The sequence below is a fragment of the Silene latifolia genome, chromosome 10 (genome assembly GCF_048544455.1).
Source record: "Silene latifolia isolate original U9 population chromosome 10, ASM4854445v1, whole genome shotgun sequence".
Taxonomy (NCBI): Eukaryota; Viridiplantae; Streptophyta; class Magnoliopsida; order Caryophyllales; family Caryophyllaceae; genus Silene; species Silene latifolia.
In genome coordinates this window covers 145,227,969-145,251,291 of record NC_133535.1, presented here as the reverse complement: position 1 = coordinate 145,251,291, position 23,323 = coordinate 145,227,969, and the positions used below count along the sequence as shown (strand labels likewise).

At 35.7% G+C, this 23,323-nt stretch overlaps 1 pseudogene; it reads right to left on the bottom strand.

The window, feature by feature from the left end:
• The window catches only part of LOC141606179 (2-alkenal reductase (NADP(+)-dependent)-like), a 39,366-nt pseudogene that overhangs the window by 5,149 nt on the left and 10,894 nt on the right, over positions 1-23,323 (bottom strand).

The window sequence follows — 23,323 nt, the reverse complement described above, 5'->3', positions numbered from 1 at the left end:
GAGCTGGCGAGATGGAACGAGCTGACCGGTGCTCGTATTATAGAGCAGGAGAAGGCCGTGGCTCAGTCCGCTCTTGAGCTTAATGCCACTAAGAAGGTGGCCGCGAAGGCGAGGCTGGATCTCCTCAATGAGCAGAGGCTTAGGGGGGATGCTGAGAGAGCGCTCTTGGCTGAGAGAAAACTTAGGGAGGACGCTGAAAAGGAGGTCCTTGCTGAGAAAGGCAAGGCCGAGGCTGCTGCGGCCGAAGTTGCAACGCTGCTGGAGAAGTGTGACCTTGTTCAGAGGCACGCCGACCTTTATCTCCAGCAGAGGAATGAATTTAGGGGCAAATTTCAGATCCAGGGGAAGGTGATTCGGAGCAAGGAGGCCATTATTAGACAAAAGGAGGAGGACATTGAGATGCTCCAAACCGTCATGCTCCCTAACATGTGCACCGAATTCCGGGATCTGGCCGAAGAAGCTGCCAGGGAAGTGATCGAGGAGCTCTTCCCTCTTGCTGGTTCCTTTCCGTGGGGCAAATTTGACGAGTTGTTTGACGATAAGCTCGAAGCTAAAGAGAAAGCCGTGGAGGAGAAGGCCAAGGAGGCGGTGAGGGTGAAGATAGAGAAAGAGGCGGCCGCGGAGAGTGCAGCCCTTGCTGAGAAGGCTAAGGCGGCCAAGGAAGAAGCCGAGAGGGCAAGGGCGGCTGAGACTGCCGAGGCTAAGGCTGAGGTTGCTGAAGCTGAGGCTGCTAAGAACGCCGCTGGGTTGCCCATCGAAGAAGATGCTGCTACCGCTGCTGATGGCAAGCAGCAACAGGCATAGGGAGACGGGCGGTCGTCACCAGGATCATCCGGCGTCTCGGATAGCTTCAGCTGTTCGGGGGCTAATTATTAAGCCTTCCCTCCCTGCCATTTTTAGCGCTTCAAATGATACCTGTAATCTTTTGTTTTTCTTTTCCTTGTTTTGTTAGTAAAACTCTTGGTAGGTTGTGTTTAGGCTTATCCCTATAGGGACGGCCGTCGTCTGTATTCTCCTCACTTGTAACTTATCATTTTTAATAAGAGTTCGTTTCTTTTGTCTTCGGCTTGGCCGAGGTCTTTACCTCACTTTGAGTTTCCTTGCGCTAATAGTTGAGCGTATCAACTGTACTTAGCGTCTTCACTTTGCCTCTGGCTTGGCCGAGGTCTTTTTCTTCTTCGTCTGAGTTGCCTTTTTGTTTCCGCCTCGGCCTGGCCGAGGCAGTCTAGAGTCCGCATCCCAACTGTGTTTAAACGCTTTTAAGGCGTTTTGATCGTTTCTACGAGTATCAACTGGGCTGGCCGTAACTGCCGCGGCGTCTGCTTCCTGGGGGTGATTGCCGCTCTTGTCGGTGTGACAGTGTGAGCCAGCGTCCGCTTATTGATAATGACGGCCGCTCTTGTCGATGTGACAGTGTGAGCTGGCGTCTTATTTCTTGATGACGGCCGTGGCGTCTACCACTTGGAGTGACTGCGACGGCGTCAAACCTCTTGGGGTGACTGCCGTGGCGTCTACTACTTGGGGTGACCGCGACGGAGCTCTTCTTTATGGAGACTACCGCTCTTGTCGGTGTGAGTGTGAGTGGCGCCTATTTCTTGATGACGGCCGTGGCGTCTACCACTTGGAGTGACTGCGACGGCGTCAAACCTCTTGGGGGGCTCGCCGTGGCGTCTACTACTTGGGGTGACTGCGACGGTGCCCGCTTCTTTATGGAGACTACCGCTCTTGTCGGTGTGACAGTGTGAGCTGGCGCCTATTTCTTGATGACGGCCGTGGCGTCTACCACTTGGAGTGACTGCGACGGCGTCAAACCTCTTGGGGTGACTGTCGTGGCATCTACTACTTGGGGTGACTGCGACGGAGCCTGCTTCTTTATGGAGGCTACCGCTCTTGTCGGTGTGACAGTGTGAGCTGGCGCCTATTTCTTGATGACGGCCGTGGCGTCTACCACTTGGAGTGACTGCGACGGCGTCAAACCTCTTGGGGTGACTGCCGTGGCGTCTACTACTTGGGGTGACTGCGACGGAGCTCGCTTCTTTATGGAGGCTACCGCTCTTGTCGGTGTGACAAAGTGTGAGCGGCGCCTTCTTCCGTTAATGACTCATGGGGAAAAATGGACACTTTGATGGAAGACTTGGACAATTTTTCATTAGGTATAAACATGCGTTGGGGTGCCCCTGACTATCTTGGACACCTCCGCCGCTATACAAAGTTTTCCCGAGATCACCAGCGTCCTAATGACTCATCAAAGGCACACCTTCCCAGTCAGCCGCTAGTTGCATCCATGAGGTCGCCCTCCTCTTGTAAGGATGGACTTTTTCCTTTCTCCGACTTCTTTGCCACTTTGACGGATTGCATGTTGCATCCTCTGGCAGCTATCTGGACGTTGACCACCTCGTCCTTCTCGTCCTTGGAGACGAGCTTATGCGCTTCCCCCCGGTCCGAGACATACATCAGTGTTAGGGCCCGGATGGATATCACTGCATCGGCCTCGCTCAGAGTGACTCGGCCTATAAGAACGTTGTAGGCGGACGAACCGTCAATGACCACGAACTCAGCTAGGACATTCTTAGCCGCGTTCCCTTCGCCGAACCTCATCGGTAGTCTGATTGATTGAGTGGTACCAGGCCGGCCCCAGAGAAGCTGTACAGTGGATTGGTGCAGGGGCTTAAGTCCTTGACTTTCAGACCGAGGCTGAGGAAGCACTCCCTGAACATGATGTTCGTGTAGGCGCCTGTGTCAATCAGGCACCTCTTGACCAGGTGGTTGGATATGTCCAAATTGACTACAAGCGGGTCGCTGTGAGGAGCGATGACTCCTTCGTAGTCCTTCCTTCCAATAGTCATGTCGGGGATGTTGGAAGCGGGGATCATTTGTGTTGGGCACAAAGTTGATGGCCCGATATAGCTCGTTCAGGTGCCGTTTGTGCCCATGAGCGGACCCTCCGTTCTCGTTGCCCCCGATGACAACATGGATCACTCCTATCCGTTCGAAGACGGATTTCTTATCTGAACTGCTGGCGTCAGTCTTTTGGCCTTTGGCAACGTACTTGCCGAGGCTCCCCTTCCGGATCAGTTCTTCAATGGCATTCTTCAGATGCCGGCAGTTGTCAGTAAGGTGACCGGTGTGGCCGTGGTACTCACAGTACTGGCTCGTGTTACCGTCTCCCTTCGGCTTGAGGGGCCTTTCCCACTTCTGGCCTTCGTGCTTGCTCAGGGCGAAGACCTCGGCGGCCGATACGACGAGGGGGGTTTTATCATTATACCGCCCGCGTACGATCCCGAACTCCACCCGCGCCCGTCGAGTCCCGTTTCCTCGCCAGATTTATCGACCGTGACTGTTATTGTCACGGCGTCTTTCACCGCACCGTGACCGATCATTGCCACGGCGTCCTTCATCCGGGTTGTCCTCCCGGCGCTCTTTTTTCGAGGGTTTGGCCTCGCTAGGGCCTACCCAGGTTTTGTGATAGTCCTCCACTTTAATGGCTCGATCGCCCAATTGTCCGGCGGCGTCGAAGGTCGCCGCCGCATTTGATGAGCTCGTTTTTTAGGTCTCCCCTTGGGAGGCCTTTCATCAGCGCGAAGGCTGCCAGTTCGCTGTTCAGCTCACGAATTTGCTGAACCTTGGCGTCGAACCTCTTCACATAACTTCGGAGAGACTCGCCTCCCTCCTGTCTGATAGTCAGGAGGTCCGATGTCTCCACGGCCCTCCTCTTGTTGCAGGAATACTGGGCTAGGAACGCGTCCTTTAGGTCGGCGTAACAAAGATACCGACCCGTCGGGTAGCCCCTTGTACCAACTCGTGCCATCCCATGCAAAGTGTCGTTGGGAAGATTCGGCACCAAACCTCATCAGGTTGTTCCCATACCGACATGTGAGACTCGTAAGCCTCGACGTGGTCGGTCGGGTCACCTTCCCCTTTGTATGCTATAGGTGGTAACTTCAGCTTAGTCGGCACCGGGGTATCTAGGACGTAGGCGCCGAGGGGGCGTGTCGACCACATGTCGGACGACACGCGGCGATCGGCTCCTCGCATTCCTAGTCCGGCTTCTCTCCTCGTAGCGAGAAGGACTTCTCCTCCGACTCGGTGAATCGGGCTTCTTCTCCAACTCGACGAGTTGGGCTTCTTTCGCTCCTCGGGGTGTGCCTCGTTCGTGCCGGGCGGCGACGCAGTCTTCTCACGAGTGCGAGAAGGACTTAGGTCTACCACGACCACTTTGGGCTCCCCGGTGTCTTGACAGGTCAGCCTTCTCCTAATGCTCCGTTCAAGTTTCTTGGGGTCACGTTTTGGGCCCTGGCCTCCTGGACGGTTTCCGCCGCTCTTGTCGGCGTGACAGTGTGAGCAGACGTACTCCCAAGTAGGTCCAGGAGCATCTTCAGTTTTGCTGCGTCAACCATATGCCCCATGATGGTGACCTGGTCGGCAGGCAGCGGAGTGTCTGGTATTATTGGCATCCCGTACTCCGGTTGAATCACTTGACCGGCGGAGGGTTGCACAACTCCAGATTTGTGGACGGTATCATCTTGGTAGAATTCGGTTTCGTCAGTCACGAATGCCTCTTGTTGTTTCGACATCTTCTTGGCTTTTTAGAGTGGGTTTTTTGTGTGTATTTTTGTTTGGGAATGAATGTGACTAGCTTCTAGTGTCTTTTCCCACAGACAGCGCCAATTGTTCCGGGTGTAATTCCAGAGCGAGTATTGTTACCACCCGTGGCTTGTAGAATGATGTCTTGAGTTGGATTCCTCGTCCCTATCGTTCCTCCCGGCCTCTCCGCAACACCGAACGAGGCGAGGGCTTGGCTTTGTGCCAAGCGTACTCACTCCGACGCTCAAGTCAGTAAACTTAGAGGGATAAGTTGTTGTTACTTGGCTAAGAATGTATTGTAGAGAGATAAGGAAGATATTACCAGATGAATAGTGATTCTTAGGTTCATTTATGGATCCTTTCCTCAATGAAGGTTGAGGAGTATTTATAGGCTTTCACCTTTTGTCACGTAGTGGCCAAGTGGCCAAGTGGCTAGCAGGTGGAAAGACCGTTTTACCCTCGGCCGATGGACCTATGGCAGGCCGGCCGAGGGTCTTGGATATGAGTACGTGGATATGTGTCCCGGTGGTGGTTGCCAGCCGAGACCCCAGGTGACAGGCCGATGGGTTGCATCGGCTAGACTGTCTAAGTCGTTGACTTTGCTGTGGATATCCTTGACCTTGCTCAATATGTTGACTTTGGTCAGCGGTGCAGAATATGCCCCATCAGATATATTAGAGAATAAACAAATTCATTCGAATAAGAATGATAATTGTAAGATTAACTAATTTTAAATAGATGTACTAATTAATAAATTACCATGAGGTGCACTAATTAATAAATTACCATGAAGTGCACTTTATAGACTTGGACCAATTTTGTGAGTGACTTAGCGAAAGAAAAAATGAGTTTTTTTTATTTATCTAGCCATTTTCCTACTTAAGAATTATATAAATATATATTGACAATAATAACGATGCAAAATAATTATATATTATTAGGTATAGAGCTATTATTTATATTACCAAATTTATTTATTATATCGAGGTTATACTTCAGTTGATTAGTCCAATCTTCAAAGTAAATTTATGCTCATATATAATTTGTACTTGATTTACACATTTTTTATGAAAATAATTTTTTCCATAGTATCAATTGTCGGAAGTTTTAGTTATATTGAATAAACTAACATTTGTCGCTAAAACATAAACTAAACATAAATGTACAACTAAATATCTTGACAAATCATTATACAAACAAAAAAACACTATAGGTAAATGTAATCATAGTCGCTATTACATAAACAATTATATGAATTTATAGCCAAAAATAAAGTTAGCGTAAAAAATGGTTGATATGCACGATTAATCAATTATATTATTAGTATCAAAAGTCAAGTCTTATATGTAGTTCCGTTTGTTATTTATACCACGATCATTGAACATGATTTTGCTTTCCAAATGTCATTTGAAAATGAAATCATAAACGAAATTAATAGAGATTCAATTTTTAAAAATATTGTGTACAATTCAAAAAAATCATATTCATATGAGGAAAAAGGTTTAATAGAAATCATTATGTACCGAAAAAAACTATTATTTACCAATATTATCTTCCATCTTGCTCAGGATTAAAAACCCCTTCTCGTTCTAAATTTGTGTAGTTCCTCCATTACTAATTCACCTGCCAAATAATTTATATTTAAGTCAATAACCTTTTTAAATCATTTTTCTGAAATATCCGTAAAAAAAAAAATCTACACTAATAAACTACCAAAGATGAAAATTTGCAACGAAATCAAATAAATAGGAGTATTAGAAAATAAAATTAGTGACCACTTTTGTATATGTGAATATTATTACCATTTAACACTATTTATACATAATTTTTTTCACTTATGATTAAGGAGTAAATTAGTTTCTTTTGGAATTCCTTAATAGCTTTAATGTTGAAGATAAAATATTGGAATATTAAAAGTTACAATTTACGGGGATAAATTCTAAATATTACTATTGAGAGAAAAAAAGGTCAAAAGTATGCTAGAACCTATTAAATTCACCAATTAACTTCCCCCCTTTAATATCCCCTTTAATATTTTTTAGATGACTTGTAAAATATAATAATAAATTTTTATTTTTTATTTTTTAGCTAGATATTTTGTAAATAATTTATCTTGGCACGTGGCGATTAAAAATCACTAAGTTAGCCTTTTAATTATATTTTATATGTGTACTATTTACACAATATATTTTTCCACTTATGATTAAGGAATAAATTAGTTATTTATAATATTCATAAGAACTTTAATGTCGAAAATAAGATATTGGATAAATTCTAAAAATTATTATTGAGAGAAGAAAGGTTAAAAGTGTATTAGAAGCTATTAACTTCGTCTGTTAATCTTCCCCTTTAATATTTTTGTAGATAACTTGTGAGATATAATAATATGTTTTTATTTTTTAGATAAATACTTTATGAGTAGCCTATCTTGGCATGTGATGCCAAAAAAATGCTCAAGTTAGTCTTTAAATTATATTGTATATATAGATGTATATAATAATTTAATGAAATTGAAGAAGTTTATAACAAAAAAATTGCATTTATGAACGTTAAAAATTAGAGTGATGTGATTTTTATTTGTAATTCAACATATTATAATAATAAACACTGGAATTTTAAATTTAGTATGTATTTTGATTTGTTAACTGTTTAATTTTTAAAAAAATTAAAAGATCGAACTTTATTCTTTATCATGCTATTTAAAAGTACACATTTAATGTTTGTAAATTTTTTAATTTTTTGTTTTTTCTTTTCTAAATTATGGTGATGAAGTGACTTGCTAGAATTGTGTCAAAAGTGAATTTGTGTAGTTTGGTGGTTTTGGATTGTCTTTTTATATTATTTATAGATTAAATAAATAATTTAAATGTATAGAAAGTAAATTGATTCCTAATCCTATGTGGAATTAAATTAATTGCTAGTGACATGTGGAATAAAATTAATTGCTTTTGCCTAGCCTTTTAATTATATAGTATAGATGTCATCTCTAAAGAGAGCGAACTAAAAAGGCATTTTAGATATTAACGAGTCAGTGACAATATTAACTGCGCTAGTTCACATACATACAACAAAAAAGCTTTTATTCTAACAAGACAAAATGAAGCATAATTTACACATAATTATTTTTTCAAATTTTGAACCAATAAAATTAAGAATTATTTCATAACAATAATCCATCCTATTGATGGTCTGCAATAATCACATCATCCTATCAATAATCCCAATTAAATCCAACCTAAACACCATACATTCTAGCTAATAACGAATCATCTGATATTTTGTGATGTTTATGTGTATCAAATAAATCAAGTTCTTGATTCATCACTTGAAAATATTACCCATAAACTTCACATATACCAACTAGATTGTCCAAAAACTATCAAATATTCCAACATAAACTTCAAAACATATCAGTTGGTTCGTTATTAGAAGATATGATGCTTAGATTGGATTTAGTTAGTATTATTGATAAGATGGAGTGATTATTGCAGACCACTAATAGGATGGATTATTGTTATGAAATAACCCTAAAATTAATAATCACTCTTAGAGATAATAAAGAGAATCCGACCTTCTTAGGGTTGCATCCAAGTCTTCTTGTTCTTTGTAGTTGAAAGCCTCATCAAATCCAAATTTGTTTTTCAATAGATCAACCTATTGTCCAATTATGACCCGAAACGAGAACCAAGAGAACAATTTTAATTAGCAAATTACATGCATGACCATTAACCAATCGACTCACAAAAAGTTAACAACTACTGTATTTATACAGGTTCAAGCCACACTAACGTTGTCACAGTATTTCTAGACTATAAAAGCACGCTATTTTAAAAATCTGTGGTTGGTCTGAATTTTTAACTCATGTGGGCCATTAGTTCACATATATTTATCAATAAGTCTTGTCTCACACGGTCTGAAATAAGACGGACCAAATATCACCATTTTTTTAATAGAATGTAACCATTTAATAACAATAGGTTATAACTAAAGTTGTCACTTTTTACCCTGAAAAGAATGGTAACATTTTATCAGAAAATAATAACATTTTATCGTAAAATGGCTATATTTTGTCCGTCTTATTTCAGACGAGAAATAACCCGTCTCAAATAAGAATTTGCGCTTATACAAAGATGAGAAAGTTTCGTATGTACCTTCATTTTGCTACCCGCACTTCCAACCACATAGCAACCACTCAACTTCGCAAATTGTCCAACCAACTGCCCACCGCCCCGGACGCTGCAGAGACAAACACACGCTCTCCCGCTTTAGGCAACGACCCAAGCTCATGTAACCCAACATAGATTGTTAAACCAGGCATTCCTCAAAACGGTATAAGACACCATATGCTGTTAAACCCGATTCCTATTTTGTAAACAGTGTTAGTGATAGAGTCAAATAATGTCGGCTTAATTAGGTAATTTTAGTTGAATAAATGTGTTGTGAAGCCGATTTTGAGTGATAATCGTTATATTTCCCGGCCAATTCACTTTGGTTGTAACTTGGGTCAATTGAACTTGTTTTTGGCATTTGCATCTCAAGGGTAGTTCAAGTGTTTCATGATGATAAGTTGAGATGAAGAAACCATTATGTAGAAACCGAATTAGAAGTCAAACCCGAGCCACGGTCAACCAAGGCGAAGAAGGAGAGCAAAGGGTAAGCCAAAGGAATAAGTGCAAAGTCAAGAGAAGCAAGCAAAAGGAAGAACTGAAGCCTTGACATGCACAAACAATAGCCAAAATGAAGAATTGACAACTCGGTTTCACAAAGGTCAACTTCAAACGAGTATATCTCGAGTTCTAGACCTTGTATCTATGCTAGGCCAATGGGAAGTGAAAGATTGTGATCTTAGCTTTCCAACGGTAGGTCACACGCCTTATTTGTCCAAGAAACGAAGGAGATATGGCTCTCACAAAAACGGGCTGCAATGTGCAGGCTGCGCTTTGTACTGTTTCAAGTCTCGTGATTCTCTAATTTGAAGACCCAATTTTGCCTTAACCTAAAGCCAAGAGCTAAGGGTATAAATACCCACATTATGAGATCTTAGAGACAAGCTCCTTACCATCTTAGATCTAAAATATCTTGTGCTTCGTTTTTAATCTTGTAATAATTAGAACTTAATCATCTCATTTCCCTTTTCATTTTAATTTTTCTACAAAAATTGGGTTGTAAGATGACTATGGTTGGCTAAGCTTCTTCTTACTTGGTGTAATTTCATTCAAAGTGTCCACCTTTGATATTGTAAGGCCTTTAATCTCTCTTAATTTATCTAATACTCTTTCCTTGTGCTTACTTTCTTATGTTAAGTAAATGAATGTGTGGTTTGATCAACCTTGCATATTGTTTAATTGATTAGTGCAAATTCTAGAGAAATGGTTTAATCTATCTAGGATTGTTTGAAGCAAATTTGTTGTTTGTTGATTGGTTTAAAGGATTCATATAACAAATAGGAAACTTTATATCTTTGTCTCATTTGTATGGTTTAATCTTATGAGAAATTAATCATAGCTTTATCTTTTGGTTAAATCTTAATGCTCATGCTTAGTCTCTTTTCATGGTTTAATGACTTGTTGTCTAAGCTGGAGTGGTGTATGTAGATGGTTTAATTTACATGTATCAACCATCTTGAGATGATAGTATTGGGTGGATAATTATTAAGAGAGTAAAAAGGGTCAAGCTTTGCTAATTGTTGGTTACTAAGAAGAAGTTACACCAAGTTCTCTTTAATATTTAATTTTCTTGCATACCAAGTGTTTGTCATATTGCCTTGTTAGAAAAGATTGCAACTTTCTTTTACATTCATGTTACAAATCAACTCAACTCCTCTTTTGTCCTATGTTCATCTATTTTTTGCCATTGTTAATAATCATTGTGTGTTTATAAAGTCAATTAGTGAGTCTTAATTAGTAGTTAGAGTCTTAATTAGTGTTCAATAGTTTAAAAGTCGAGTCTTAGTTCAACATCCTTCTCTTGGGTTCGACCCTTACTTGCACTATATTACTTTGTCAATTAGGGTAGTCTAGAGTTTAGTTTGGCTTATAGATTGTTAATTTGGTAGTTTAGTTCTAGTATTTACGACAACCGGTATTATCCTATCAGTTACCCCTATATATAAGAGCATCCACAACAACAAAAACTTTTTGTTGTTTTTTGTGGGTCCTCAACGATCCACTTCATCTTTATCATAAGATGATTTTTTTCCCAAAAACTTCCCACAACAACAATTAGTTTAAGGTGATCTTTTAACCCTCCCCTCAACAACAAAATTACATTAAAATAAATAAAAAAAGAATAAAATATTCACCGACACTTACAACTCTCATCGTCAAACTCACCATATATGAATGAGAGTGACAAAAAAATCATCTTTTCATAGAATATTTTTGTTGTTGTGTTGTGATGAGTGCAAAAATATCATGTTTATGAAGAGATATTTTTATTGTTGTGGATGGTCTAATGTCTTTTTGCTACAAGGGAGTCACCCTACAATATCACGTAGCTAGAATTCTCGCTCGCTAGTAGATAAAAGTGATTACCGAGAATTCCTGTATAGTACGAAAGAGGAACGTCTTTATCCTCGATTTTGAAGAGCATTTGTGCCTCCTGCTGTGAGGTTATAAGAGTGTATTCTTCCCACCCAATAAATCCCCAAACTACTTCTTGTAATTTGGATGATTGGATTCTACAACTTTGGACACTCCTTGACTCGTAATGGGCTGCAAATAATCAACAATCAAGATTATGAGACAAGTACACCATTTTATGTCACAACAAATATAACATTTTTCATCTTTTACTTGTTCTCTAAATATCATGATTATATATCAAATGCATTTTAAAGTAAAAGTGTTGTTATAGCAAATGTAAAAAAGTTAAAAAGAAAAACGTAAGGAATAAACAACAGATTCACGCAATCACGCAGTTCACTATCGATGTGATAGCTACTTATAGATATGATAGGTACGTCCAATGGCAGGAGGCAGAGATATAGTATTAATACTCAGGAGTGAGGATTATAAATTTTGGATTTAGAATACAAAAGTTATGAAGTGCATAACTACTAGGGTAAGTTAGAGAATGTATATATAGGAAACTGCCTTAAACCTAATCAGAATTATGAGAAACCCATAAGCGGAACCCTAGCTCATCATACAGAATATTAACGAGACCTCATTGTGCTTATAGTTCGAAATGGCAACTAATAGGTTTAAGGTGTTGTTCAACAAGTGTTATCACAAGTAATATATAATTAAAACAAGTATGAATCATACTTAAACATAAAATGGATACATTTATTATGAAAATGAATACGAAATGAAAGGGTCAATTGGGACATGAAAATAATAAAAGATCGCGATAAACACATACTCCATCCTAGTCGCTCTTTTCTTTCTCCTTCCATTTTGCACAAGAAATAAGGAAATGAGTTTGAACCACACAAAACACTCTACCCCACATACTAATGAATTTGGACCACGCAAACATTTCCAAAAAAGGAAAGAGAGAAGAAAATCCGACTATCGTGAAAAAGGAAAGAGGGAAGACATGAGCGACTTGGAGGGAGTATAAGAGTACAGAAGAATGGTCTCTTATTAAGAGAGCGTCTCTTTAAAGTCTTTGTGTTGATTTTATTTATTGTAATTTATAGTAATTAGTCCTTTTACTTGTTAAGTTATCGATAAAAGTGAAATTTGACTCACTAATTAGAGTAATAGCAAGAGTGGTTCTTATTTTTGGGGTTAACAATAAGAACCCAAAATAAAAAGTTCATCTAGTATAACTACAAGTTGGTTCTTAATTTTAAGAATTAAGTTCTAAAATAAGAACTTGGTTTGTTCATACATGAGAATTTGGAGACCAATAAACATGACTTTGAAAATTGTGAATACTAATTACTTATTTACTATTTTCCATTTAAGAACTTTATAAAAATGTCATCTATTGTGGATAAAAGTTCTTAAACATTGGAATTAATGAAATGTGACATGGCAAAAGAGAAATTTTATATAAAGTTCTTCTATTGTTATTACTCTTATATTGTTTCAACCAAAGTCTCACTAAAACATTTATTTGTTATTCATTTATATTCCCTTCGTCTCAATCATTTGTTTACCTATTTTGTTTAGAGTATTTCATTCATTTGTTTACATTTCTATATTAGGAAGGTTTTTTATGAGTAACTTGATCATTCAATTAAGCAAGAGTCCACTTGTCATCCATTAACTACAATCGATAAATGGTTCCTTCGTCCTTCGTCAAAACCAAAGGTAAATATATAATCGAGACATAGGGCGTATTATTTAGTGTGTACTACTCAACAATAGACCTAGGAAAATAAACATAAACTCAAAAAATCGATTGAAAATATCTGATTTGGTAATCGATCAAACACTCGATAATCGATATGAGTAGCACCAATAGTACTCGATATCCGATTCAATCCGAATCGAATAGAAATTTATCTGACTTCAATATAACCAAATGATACCCAAAGTTGAACAAATCTGAACTAGACTTGACAAAATTGACCCCACTCGAATGACCCGACCCGACGCTCGAACTCAAGACCCGAGCATAACCAGAACCGAATTGACCCGAGCCAATATAACCCGACCAGAATGTTTATTATATTGTTGCCCACTGATTGTTATCCATAAATAACTTGATAATAGTTAATCTGAACACGAAATGACCAACCAGACCCATTGCTTGCAAACCCGAAATTGCCCTATCCCGAACTAACCTGGCCCGAACGCGACCCAATTGACCCGTTTGGCAGGTCTAATCTGAACTGATAGTAACTTAACCATTGACCTGATTTTAAAATACTTATTTCTCATAAAAGTACTCTAATTTATGAGTTTTTTTATTGATTCTTTATTTATTAGTGGTACACTAAATTATTACATCCAAATTAAAATGTATACGGAATATTCAGGGTCGGCCCTGGGGCCATGCAAGCGGTGCGGCCGCACAGGGCCCCCAACTTGAAGGGGCCCCAATCGTAAGAAATATCCGCGTTAGTTAATAATTAATTTAGCGCGTATTTTTAGCATAGTAATTAGCTTGACTCAGTTGTAAGATTAATGGCATATATTGCCAATGATCTTGTGTTCGATTCCCACTTCAAGTTTATTTTTGTTAAATTTTTAAACAACGTGTTGTTCAATTTTCACAAAAATAAGGTCATGGGGAATCGAACTCGGGTTGCATCTCTTCTTTTATCATCAAACCCGGGTTGAAGAATGGAAAAGAAATTTATTTATGTACTATATTGCTTCTAGAATTGAGAAATAAACTAGCCATATAAAAATTACTCAAAATAGTTAACATACGTTTTTTCAATTATTCTTTTAATAAAAATGATAGCGGAGCCCCTCTATAAGATTTCGCACAGGGCCCTCAAAGCAACCGGGACGGCCCTGGGAATATTGAAACATGTTTTTACCCTGAGCTCAAGAAAACTAAGACCCCAAACTTACATGAACTGATATTGGACCGATTCGAACTGTACCAGATTTAAAATATCACAAACCGATTAAAGTGGCTAATTATAATGGACCCGACTGACCGAAATCGAATTAAAACCAAAATAATTAACGTCAACTCGATTAAAACTGAACTAATTAAATCTGATCCAAAACTAAAGTGAATAATCTGTTTCTCTGGTCTACTTGATAATACGGAGTACGTACTTGTTATATTTTACCAACTTTTATAGTACATTTTGGGATCAATTCATTAAAACACCCTTTAATATTGCACTTTTTAAAATTTAATACCTTATCAACTTTTTTTAAAAAATAAAAAACCTTAATGTAAATTTCGTTTACATGGTAACTTAATGGATTCAAGCTAAAAAAAAAAAGGTAAAATACCCAGTTTACCCTTGACTTTATAAACACTCTTAGGTGAAATACCCAGTTTATCCTTAGCTTTATAAACACTCTTACACACACAACTCACACAACAATCATTCCTCTTAGGGCATTAGCAATAGAGTTTTGTCAAAGAGGTTTGTCTACTATTTGAGAGGTTCATAGACAAACCTCCCTATTGTTGAACAAAGGTTTATGGGTTTATGGATGAAAAAGGTTACAATTTTGTATACATGCTTGTGTTTTTGGTTGTAAATGATAATGGACCCCATGTAGTATACTTTTATGAGGTTTGTCTATATTTAAGAGGTTTGTTTATTGTTGTATTGAGGTTTGTTGTTAGAGAGGTTTGTGTGTTGAGTGATGTGGCATTAGACAAACCTCACTTGGGTTTGTTTATTGCTAATGCCCTTAGTAAAAACACCCTGGCCTACCTACCACTTTTCTCCCAAATTTATGAACCCTAATTATATATTAACACCAACATTTAAAATTACCAAAAATTAAATTTAAAATTGAAACGAAATAGATAGAAAATAAAATAGTAGAATGAAGGAAACATTATTACCTTAAGGAGAAGAAGATATAAAGGAATAGGCTTGTAGTTGAAATGGTGAGAGATTGGGGATAGAATGTAGTTATAAGAGGCTTGTAGTTTATAAGAGGGAAGGGAAGAGGCTGAACATAAGGGAACAATGGGGATAAAATATGGAGTTTGGGGAAAATTTAAAAAATGGTCGGAATATTCCAATTTTTTTGCCTGAATCCAATTAAGGTACCAAAATGAAAACGTAGTGCACATTAAGGTATTAAGTTTTTAAAAAAAAATTGATAAGGTATTAAATTTTAAAAAGTGCAATATTAAAGGGTGTTTTTATCAATTGATCCTACATTTTATTACACTTTAAAGGTAATTTTACATGATAGTCTATATGAAATTTGTAAAATTTTATGTAATTCTCATCCCCCTATAACTAAAAGAATAAGAAATCTTATGTTTTTTCCCGCTCAATTGTCTTCACCTTCTTAAAGGGCCTAATTTTTCAACGTATCAAATCAGCCCATATACTTATTGTAATAATGGCCCAAATTTCAAATCTGCCCAACTGATATTTTTCCTTCCAAATGAACTCTTCATACGTTACATACAAATCTTTCAAATCCTTAATAAAATCAAATTTAAAATCAAAATATTGGCTCAATCTTTGCCATAAATAAAATATTTGGCAAGAAAGATTCCACAACTTTATCCCATATTTAATAAAATATTTTGCATTCAATTAACTTCCTATTTATTAACGCATTCACACTCCAATCTTCATAAAAAAAACCTGAAAATAAATTAAAAAATATATTAATGTAAAATAAGAAATTAAATTATATATAATTTTCATATTGTGAATATATGCTACGTGATATTATAATTATTTTGTGATATTATAATTATCTCAATTAATAATATATGCACGTGATATATTGATTTATGAATATCCTATAATATATATACTTATTTATTATGACTATATGCTACGTGATATTATATAGTATGATAATATATATCCTATATATACTACGAGATTATACTTATATTTTGTTTTTAACTCAATGATCATATCCCTTATTAGTAGTGACCCTATATAGAGTACGTTTTTGAATAATAATCGGTTTTCATTATATGTAATAATAAAAAAAGGCTTGCACAAAAATAATTTAATCTAAAAGTCTTTTAAATAATACACTTTTTTTTTTCTAAATATGTCACGAACATTATAACGTACATTAGAACTTATAATAAGTACAACTCATTTATACAAATATCTTAAATGGCCACTATATAAAAAAAACTCACAAATATCATTCTTTAGCTCTCAAATACCGTGCTTTAGCACGGGATCTCAACTAGTATGATATAAAAATTGCAATAAACTGGTCAAAAAATTATTCTAAAATTCTTATGTCATTTATGTACTTTTACTTAATATTCTTGAAAAAGACAAATGCGTATTATCAACAACATAAAGCCGTTTGTTTCATAGAAAATTATATTCCGATCCCTTTTTTTCTTTTTATTTGTCGTTTTAGAACAAATTAAAAATTGGTTTTTATTTGTTGTTTTAGATTTTTTTCATCCCCCTATAACTAAAAGAATAAGAAATCTTATGTTTTTTCCCGCTCAATTGTCTTCACCTTCTTAAAGGGCCTAATTTTTCAACGTATCAAATCAGCCCATATACTTATTCTAATAATGGCCCAAATTTCAAATCTGCCCAACTGATATTTTTTCTTCCAAATGAACTCTTCATACGTTACATACAAATCTTTCGAATCCATAATAAAATCAAATTTAAAATCAAAATATTGGATCAATATTTGCCATAAATAAAATATTTAGCAAGAAAGATTCCACAACTTTATCCCATATTTAATAAAATATTTTGCATTCAATTAACTTCCTATTTATTAACGCATTCACACTCCAATCTTCATAAAAAAAAACCTGAAAATAAATTAAAAAATATATTAATGTAAAATAAGAAATTAAATTATATATAATTTTCATATTGTGAATATATGCTACGTGATATTATAATTATCCTGTGATATTATAATTATCTCAATTAATAATATATGCACGTGATATATTGATTTATGAATATCCTATAATATATATACTTATTTATTATGACTATATGCTACGTGATATTATATAGTATGATAATATATATCCTATATATACTACGAGATTATACTTATATTTTGTTTTTAACTCAATGATCATATCCCTTATTAGTAGTGACCCTATATAGAGTACGTTTTTGAATAATAATCGGTTTTCATTATATGTAATAATAAAAAAAGGCTTGCACAAAAATAATTTAATCTAAAAGTCTTTTAAATAATACACTTTTTTTTTCTAAATATGTCACGAACATTATAACGTACATTAGAACTTATAATAAGTACAACTCATTTATACAAATATCTTAAATGGCCACTATATAAAAAAAACTCACAAATATCATTCTTTAGCTCTCAAATACCGTGCTTTAGCACGGGATCTCAACTAGTATGATATAAAAATTGCAATAAACTGGTCAAAAAATTATTCTAAAATTCTTATGTCATTTATGTACTTTTACTTAATATTCTTGAAAAAGACAAATGCGTATTATCAACAACATAAAGCCGTTTGTTTCATAGAAAATTATATTCCGATCCCTTTTTTTCTTTTTATTTGTCGTTTTAGAACAAATTAAAAATTGGTTTTTATTTGTTGTTTTAGATTTTTTTTTCATTTAATACATCTTCTGTGCAATTTTCAAGGCTAGTAGATATTATAAAGAATGTATTTGATTTATAATATGTCAGTATAAATTACATGTATATATAGGTACATAGAAGAATAAAATATCCTAAAGACTAGGAGATAAACTAGGTAACAACTACACAATAATAGGAACAAATAAAACAGAAAAGATATGTACAATTGTTTCCTAAACAATCAAGATATGCAAGATAACAATAGAAGATTGTGTCTGACTTTTTTGAGGAAGGAATATCTTCAATATTCCCGTTCAAGATGGACGGTCGTGGACGAAGGCCAATCTTGGATGTTAATTCAAGAAAGAGCGGTTTATGTAGTGGCTTTGTGAGTGTATCTGCCAATTGATCACTGCCATTAATGTGTTGCACGCAGATATGACCAAGACGAACTTGCTCTTTAACAAAATGAAACGATAGTGCTAAATGCTTCATCCTCGAGTGAAATACAGGATTTGCAGAATAATGAGTGGCAGATAAGTTGTCATAATAAATAGCTGGGGGCTAAGGGACACGAACATCGAGCTCCTGTAAAAGGGAAATAAGCCATAAAAGTTCGGAGGTCGTGGCAGCCATGAAGGAAATGTAGATTCATATACATACTAACATACTCTTATATGTCAAAATTAATTTGTCATAAAATTAAATGTGGATTTTATGCATGCAAACAATATAATAAAAGAGAAGAAATCATATCCTTACATTGAAATTTCGGTTCAAATGGGCACAAAAGAAATCTCCTTTTCTTTTGTTCTTGAGCTTTCCAAATGGAAGAACAAGGATTCAAGTGTAGAATCCCTCCCAAAAGCATATACCCAAGGAATACATCTTAATAAACCAATACTATTTAGATCTAGTAATAATAATGGTTTTACAATAAAATTGATACAATATAAATTGTATTTTCACTCTTGAAATTTCGGTCAAGAGGTGGTGTTTTTGTGAGATTTTATTTCTCTAGAATTATCATAAATTGTAGAGAGTTTTCAAGGATTTTCTTACACTAGGAAAAATAAGATGGGAGGAATGAATGATGTAAAAGAGAAGAGCTTTCCTCTCTTTCTTGTTGGTGGCCGAAAAAGGGGCATTGGGTAGTATGCCCAATGCCTTTTGTTTTTGCTCTTCACAAGAGACTAGGGCACGGGGTAGCCGATGAAACCCTTATCAATATAACTCGGTGGATTAACTCTTTAATCGATTCTACTTTTAGAACTCTCGGTCGATAAAATTACTCTAATATTTATCTATAGCCCAAAACACATCAACAAGGGCACGGGGTAGCCGATGAAACCCTTATCAATTACTTTTGTTGAGTTCAATCCAAATTTCGAATAAATGTGTCCATTATCCAAACCCACATTAACTTAGGTACGGTGTAGCCGATGAAACCCTCATCAACATGAATTCGGTGGATTAACATTTATCACCCACTTCCCCTACGTAACAAGGTTTGTACCCCGGGGTAGCCGAGTGCACTCCCTCGCGAAATAGGTTTTCATGGTTTCTATTATTTAGTAAGGCTATGTCTCAATTGTTTATTTTAGCGAGAGGTCATGTCAATTTATTATCTATCACGTTTTAAGTGAACTAAAGCGGTGAACTACGATAATTATAATTGACACGGTCGATAAACTCGATAAAATGATAATGCATGTTTAGTTATGGCGATTTAGCAATGCATGTGACATAAAATAAAATGCAAGCATAAAGATAAATAAATCCTAGTATGACCTTTCCTAAAATAGAAAACTATTTATCTATTACATATTCGGAAACCAACTCCATTGGTCCCTTGAACTTCGGTTTGTGGCACGCATCTCGAGGTAACACCGTCTTTATGTATCGCCATTCTTGAAGAAATCCGTCTTTGGGAACTCCGGAATGAATAAAATTACATAATAAATTACATAATTTCCTATTATACATTTGTAACTAAAATAAAATAAATCTATTAAATTACAAAACGGTGAAACGAGATCACAATAAAAATACAACCGAATCGATATTCCCATACATTTCGGGAAATACCAATTAAAATCTAAGGCCATACTAAGTAAAATTACATAATTCAAAAATTACATAAATTAAAATTATGACAATCATAAAAAAAATGCAGCATTATAATATGTATGAACATGCTCAATTTTATGCTAAATCGCCTTTTAATTAGCCAATATCGTATATTACTCGGTTTTTACGGATTTGCGTGATTTCAACATTTTATAATCACAAAAATACATAAACTCATATTTATGCATAAGTTAATTACCCTAACCTCTTAGGACTCAAAACTTAGTCTTCACTAATAATTTGACCATAATTAACTTTTATTTACAAATTTGTTCATAAATGGACCAAAATTACAAAATAAGCTATTAAACTTCAAATAAATCACAAAATTTCAAATAAATTCAAAATCCAAAATTTAAACTCATGAACATTCTGGAAAAATTCCATGACACTCATAATGTTCAAAAACCTTAGGTTAAAAATTTCGAAAATTTACCGGAAAAACAATGTTGCGGTTTATCGATTTTTAATAAAATAATCATAAAAACATGGAAAAATTATTTTCATTAACTTTTCAATTTTATATCTGAAAAAGATAATAAAATGCAACATTAGACGTTTTTCCTAAGTCATAGATTATGTTTTATTAATTTTCCACTAATAATGTCACTATTTATGCTATTTTTCTTCAAAAATCCATAAATCATGCAAAAAGACTTCTTTATAGCCAATTATTTTACACACATCTTGTAAAATTGCATGTGACAACATATTAATTTTCTATGACCAGATTCGAAATTTAACTCATATTAACCTATTTTTCACCTAAATCCGAATTTAATAATGAAAAATTCATTTTTCGAGCATAACAAGTCCAAAAATTATGAAAATTTACAGGTTATCTCAAAATAATATATGTAACAACATATCCAAAAACCAACTTAAAATTCGAAGTATAGCTAATTTTAGACCAAAAATGACATTTTTACTCATAAAATCATATTTAAATGCCATTATTGTAAAATATGAACAATAAAATCCGTAAAATTAACCAAAAAATCCTAAAACATTTTAGGACCAAAAATATTAACATGCATGGATTAATTTCGTGATATATCATAATAACACAAATTTTACAAGTTTTATTCGTTATTCTTATAACTCGGAAAAACTTTTAACCGATTTGCATGCAAACAACCGTGGCTCTTGATACCGATTGAAGGAAATGTAGATTCATATACATACTAACATACTCTTATATGTCAAAATTAATTTGTCTAAAATTAAATGTGGATTTTATGCATGCAAACAATATAATAAAAGAGAAGAAATCATATCCTTACATTGAAATTTCGGTTCAAATGGGCACAAAAGAAATCTCCTTTTCTTTTGTTCTTGAGCTTTCCAAATGGAAGAACAAGGATTCAAGTGTAGAATCCCTCCCAAAAGCATATACCCAAGGAATACATCTTAATAAACCAATACTATTTAGATCTAGTAATAATAATGGTTTTACAATAAAATTGATACAATATAAATTGTATTTTCACTCTTGAAATTTCGGTCAAGAGGTGGTGTTTTTGTGAGATTTTATTTCTCTAGAATTATCATAAATTGTAGAGAGTTTTCAAGGATTTTCTTACACTAGGAAAAATAAGATGGGAGGAATGAATGATGTAAAAGAGAAGAGCTTTCCTCTCTTTCTTGTTGGTGGCCGAAAAAGGGGCATTGGGTAGTATGCCCAATGCCTTTTGTTTTTGCTCTTCACAAGAGACTAGGCATGCAAGCCTACTACCTAGTGTCATGATTGTGTTTTTATTTAAAAATAAATAACACAATATTTACTAAACACACACCCATATTTCGGTTTTAAGTATAAAATGGAGAATCCATTTTATTTTGTCATTTGTCAAATTTGTCACATGTAACATGTTACATGACATGTTACGATGCAATGTATTTTTATCATATTAAAAATCAACATACTCATAAAATATGTCATTTACAAAATCGACTAGTAATTCGTAATTACTTGTACCAAATATTTCACCAATTTATAAATCGTATTTATAATAATTCATTCAAATTTAATTGTTTCTTTAAACAATAATTTCATCCGAGTAATGATACAATTCGATTACTCGGACCGTATCTCATTTAATTACATTTCAATTTGATACGTAAATTATACTCACAAAATCATCCGTCAATTTTAAGCAATTTAATTAACTCGATCGGTATACGATTAATTAAATAATCAATTAAGAGTATTTCCCTATAGGTATGACCTAAGGGGATCAATAGATCACCACCGTCGCACGACAATAATGTCAAACTCTAGTCACCAATCATTACCGATATGTGTGGACCAGTTGACTTGTAAAATATTACATCCCACATGTATTCTTAAAATGAGATTTAATAATGATATTTAAATCATGTGATCGCACTATTGTTGAGGACACATTTCCCAACAATCTCCCACTTGTCCTCGACAAGTGTGCGTCACCAATTCTCTTGTCCTATTACTATCTCCCACTCAATGCAAGGTGTCTTTCGGTCGTACTTGCAAGTGATCATATCGAGAGTGGTTTCCTCGATCTGGAGAATAACCGATTGACCGGATTTATCTATCATAGATACCTTCCGAGCGTGGCCACGCATTTCGAGTTCATTACTCCTCGAGTGGCCCTGAGATATTGTTTTAAACCCCGACAAGGGGATGGACAATTCCTATCGCACTCATTCCCTTCGACTAGCCACAGCCATCATAACCCAAAATATGCCCATTTGACCCCATTTACGAAGATCGTAGTAACACAAATCAAAGTTAATCTGAAACTGTGCCATCTTAGGTGAATAGTCTTTAGTCAAAAGAATCGACTCATTTGAATACTATAGTATCTCTCGCCACGACCAGGCTATATAAATTTGCCAGAACTCTATAAGCGGTCATTAGGCCCGACAAAATGTTCCTAACAATCTGCCTATGTGATCGACTAGTCATCTCACATGACTCTATGGCACTTGAACTTGCCATCAATCGCATCACACTCTAGTCACTTCGAGACGTCACCTCATACAAGTGACTATGGGCGAATACTATGTTAATCTGTGTTCACTTTAACGGGGTTCAATTGTCTCTACAACCCGTTTGGATGTAACAAAGTATAATAACAGAGTTTTAAAGTAAAACTCGAACGACAAATGCGATTATCACATATGAATAGTCAATGCCTGATTACTATTTCATGTTCTATAATCTAATTTGATCTTGTACGTAGTTGTTCATTTCAATTCAATTGAAATGACATGACTCATCATGTTTAGCCTTTGAGAAGGCTTTGGTTAGTAGGTTTTATCAATTTCTTGTACCTTACTCAACCTTACTACATACTCGTTTTCCTTTGTAATGTATACATTTCCATCACAAAACTTTCTGAGTATGTGTCGAGATCCAATCAAGACATAGGTCCTCTAGCCTAAGAATAGCTCCCACTGTTTTCACAGTGTGCGAGACTCATCCTCTTGCA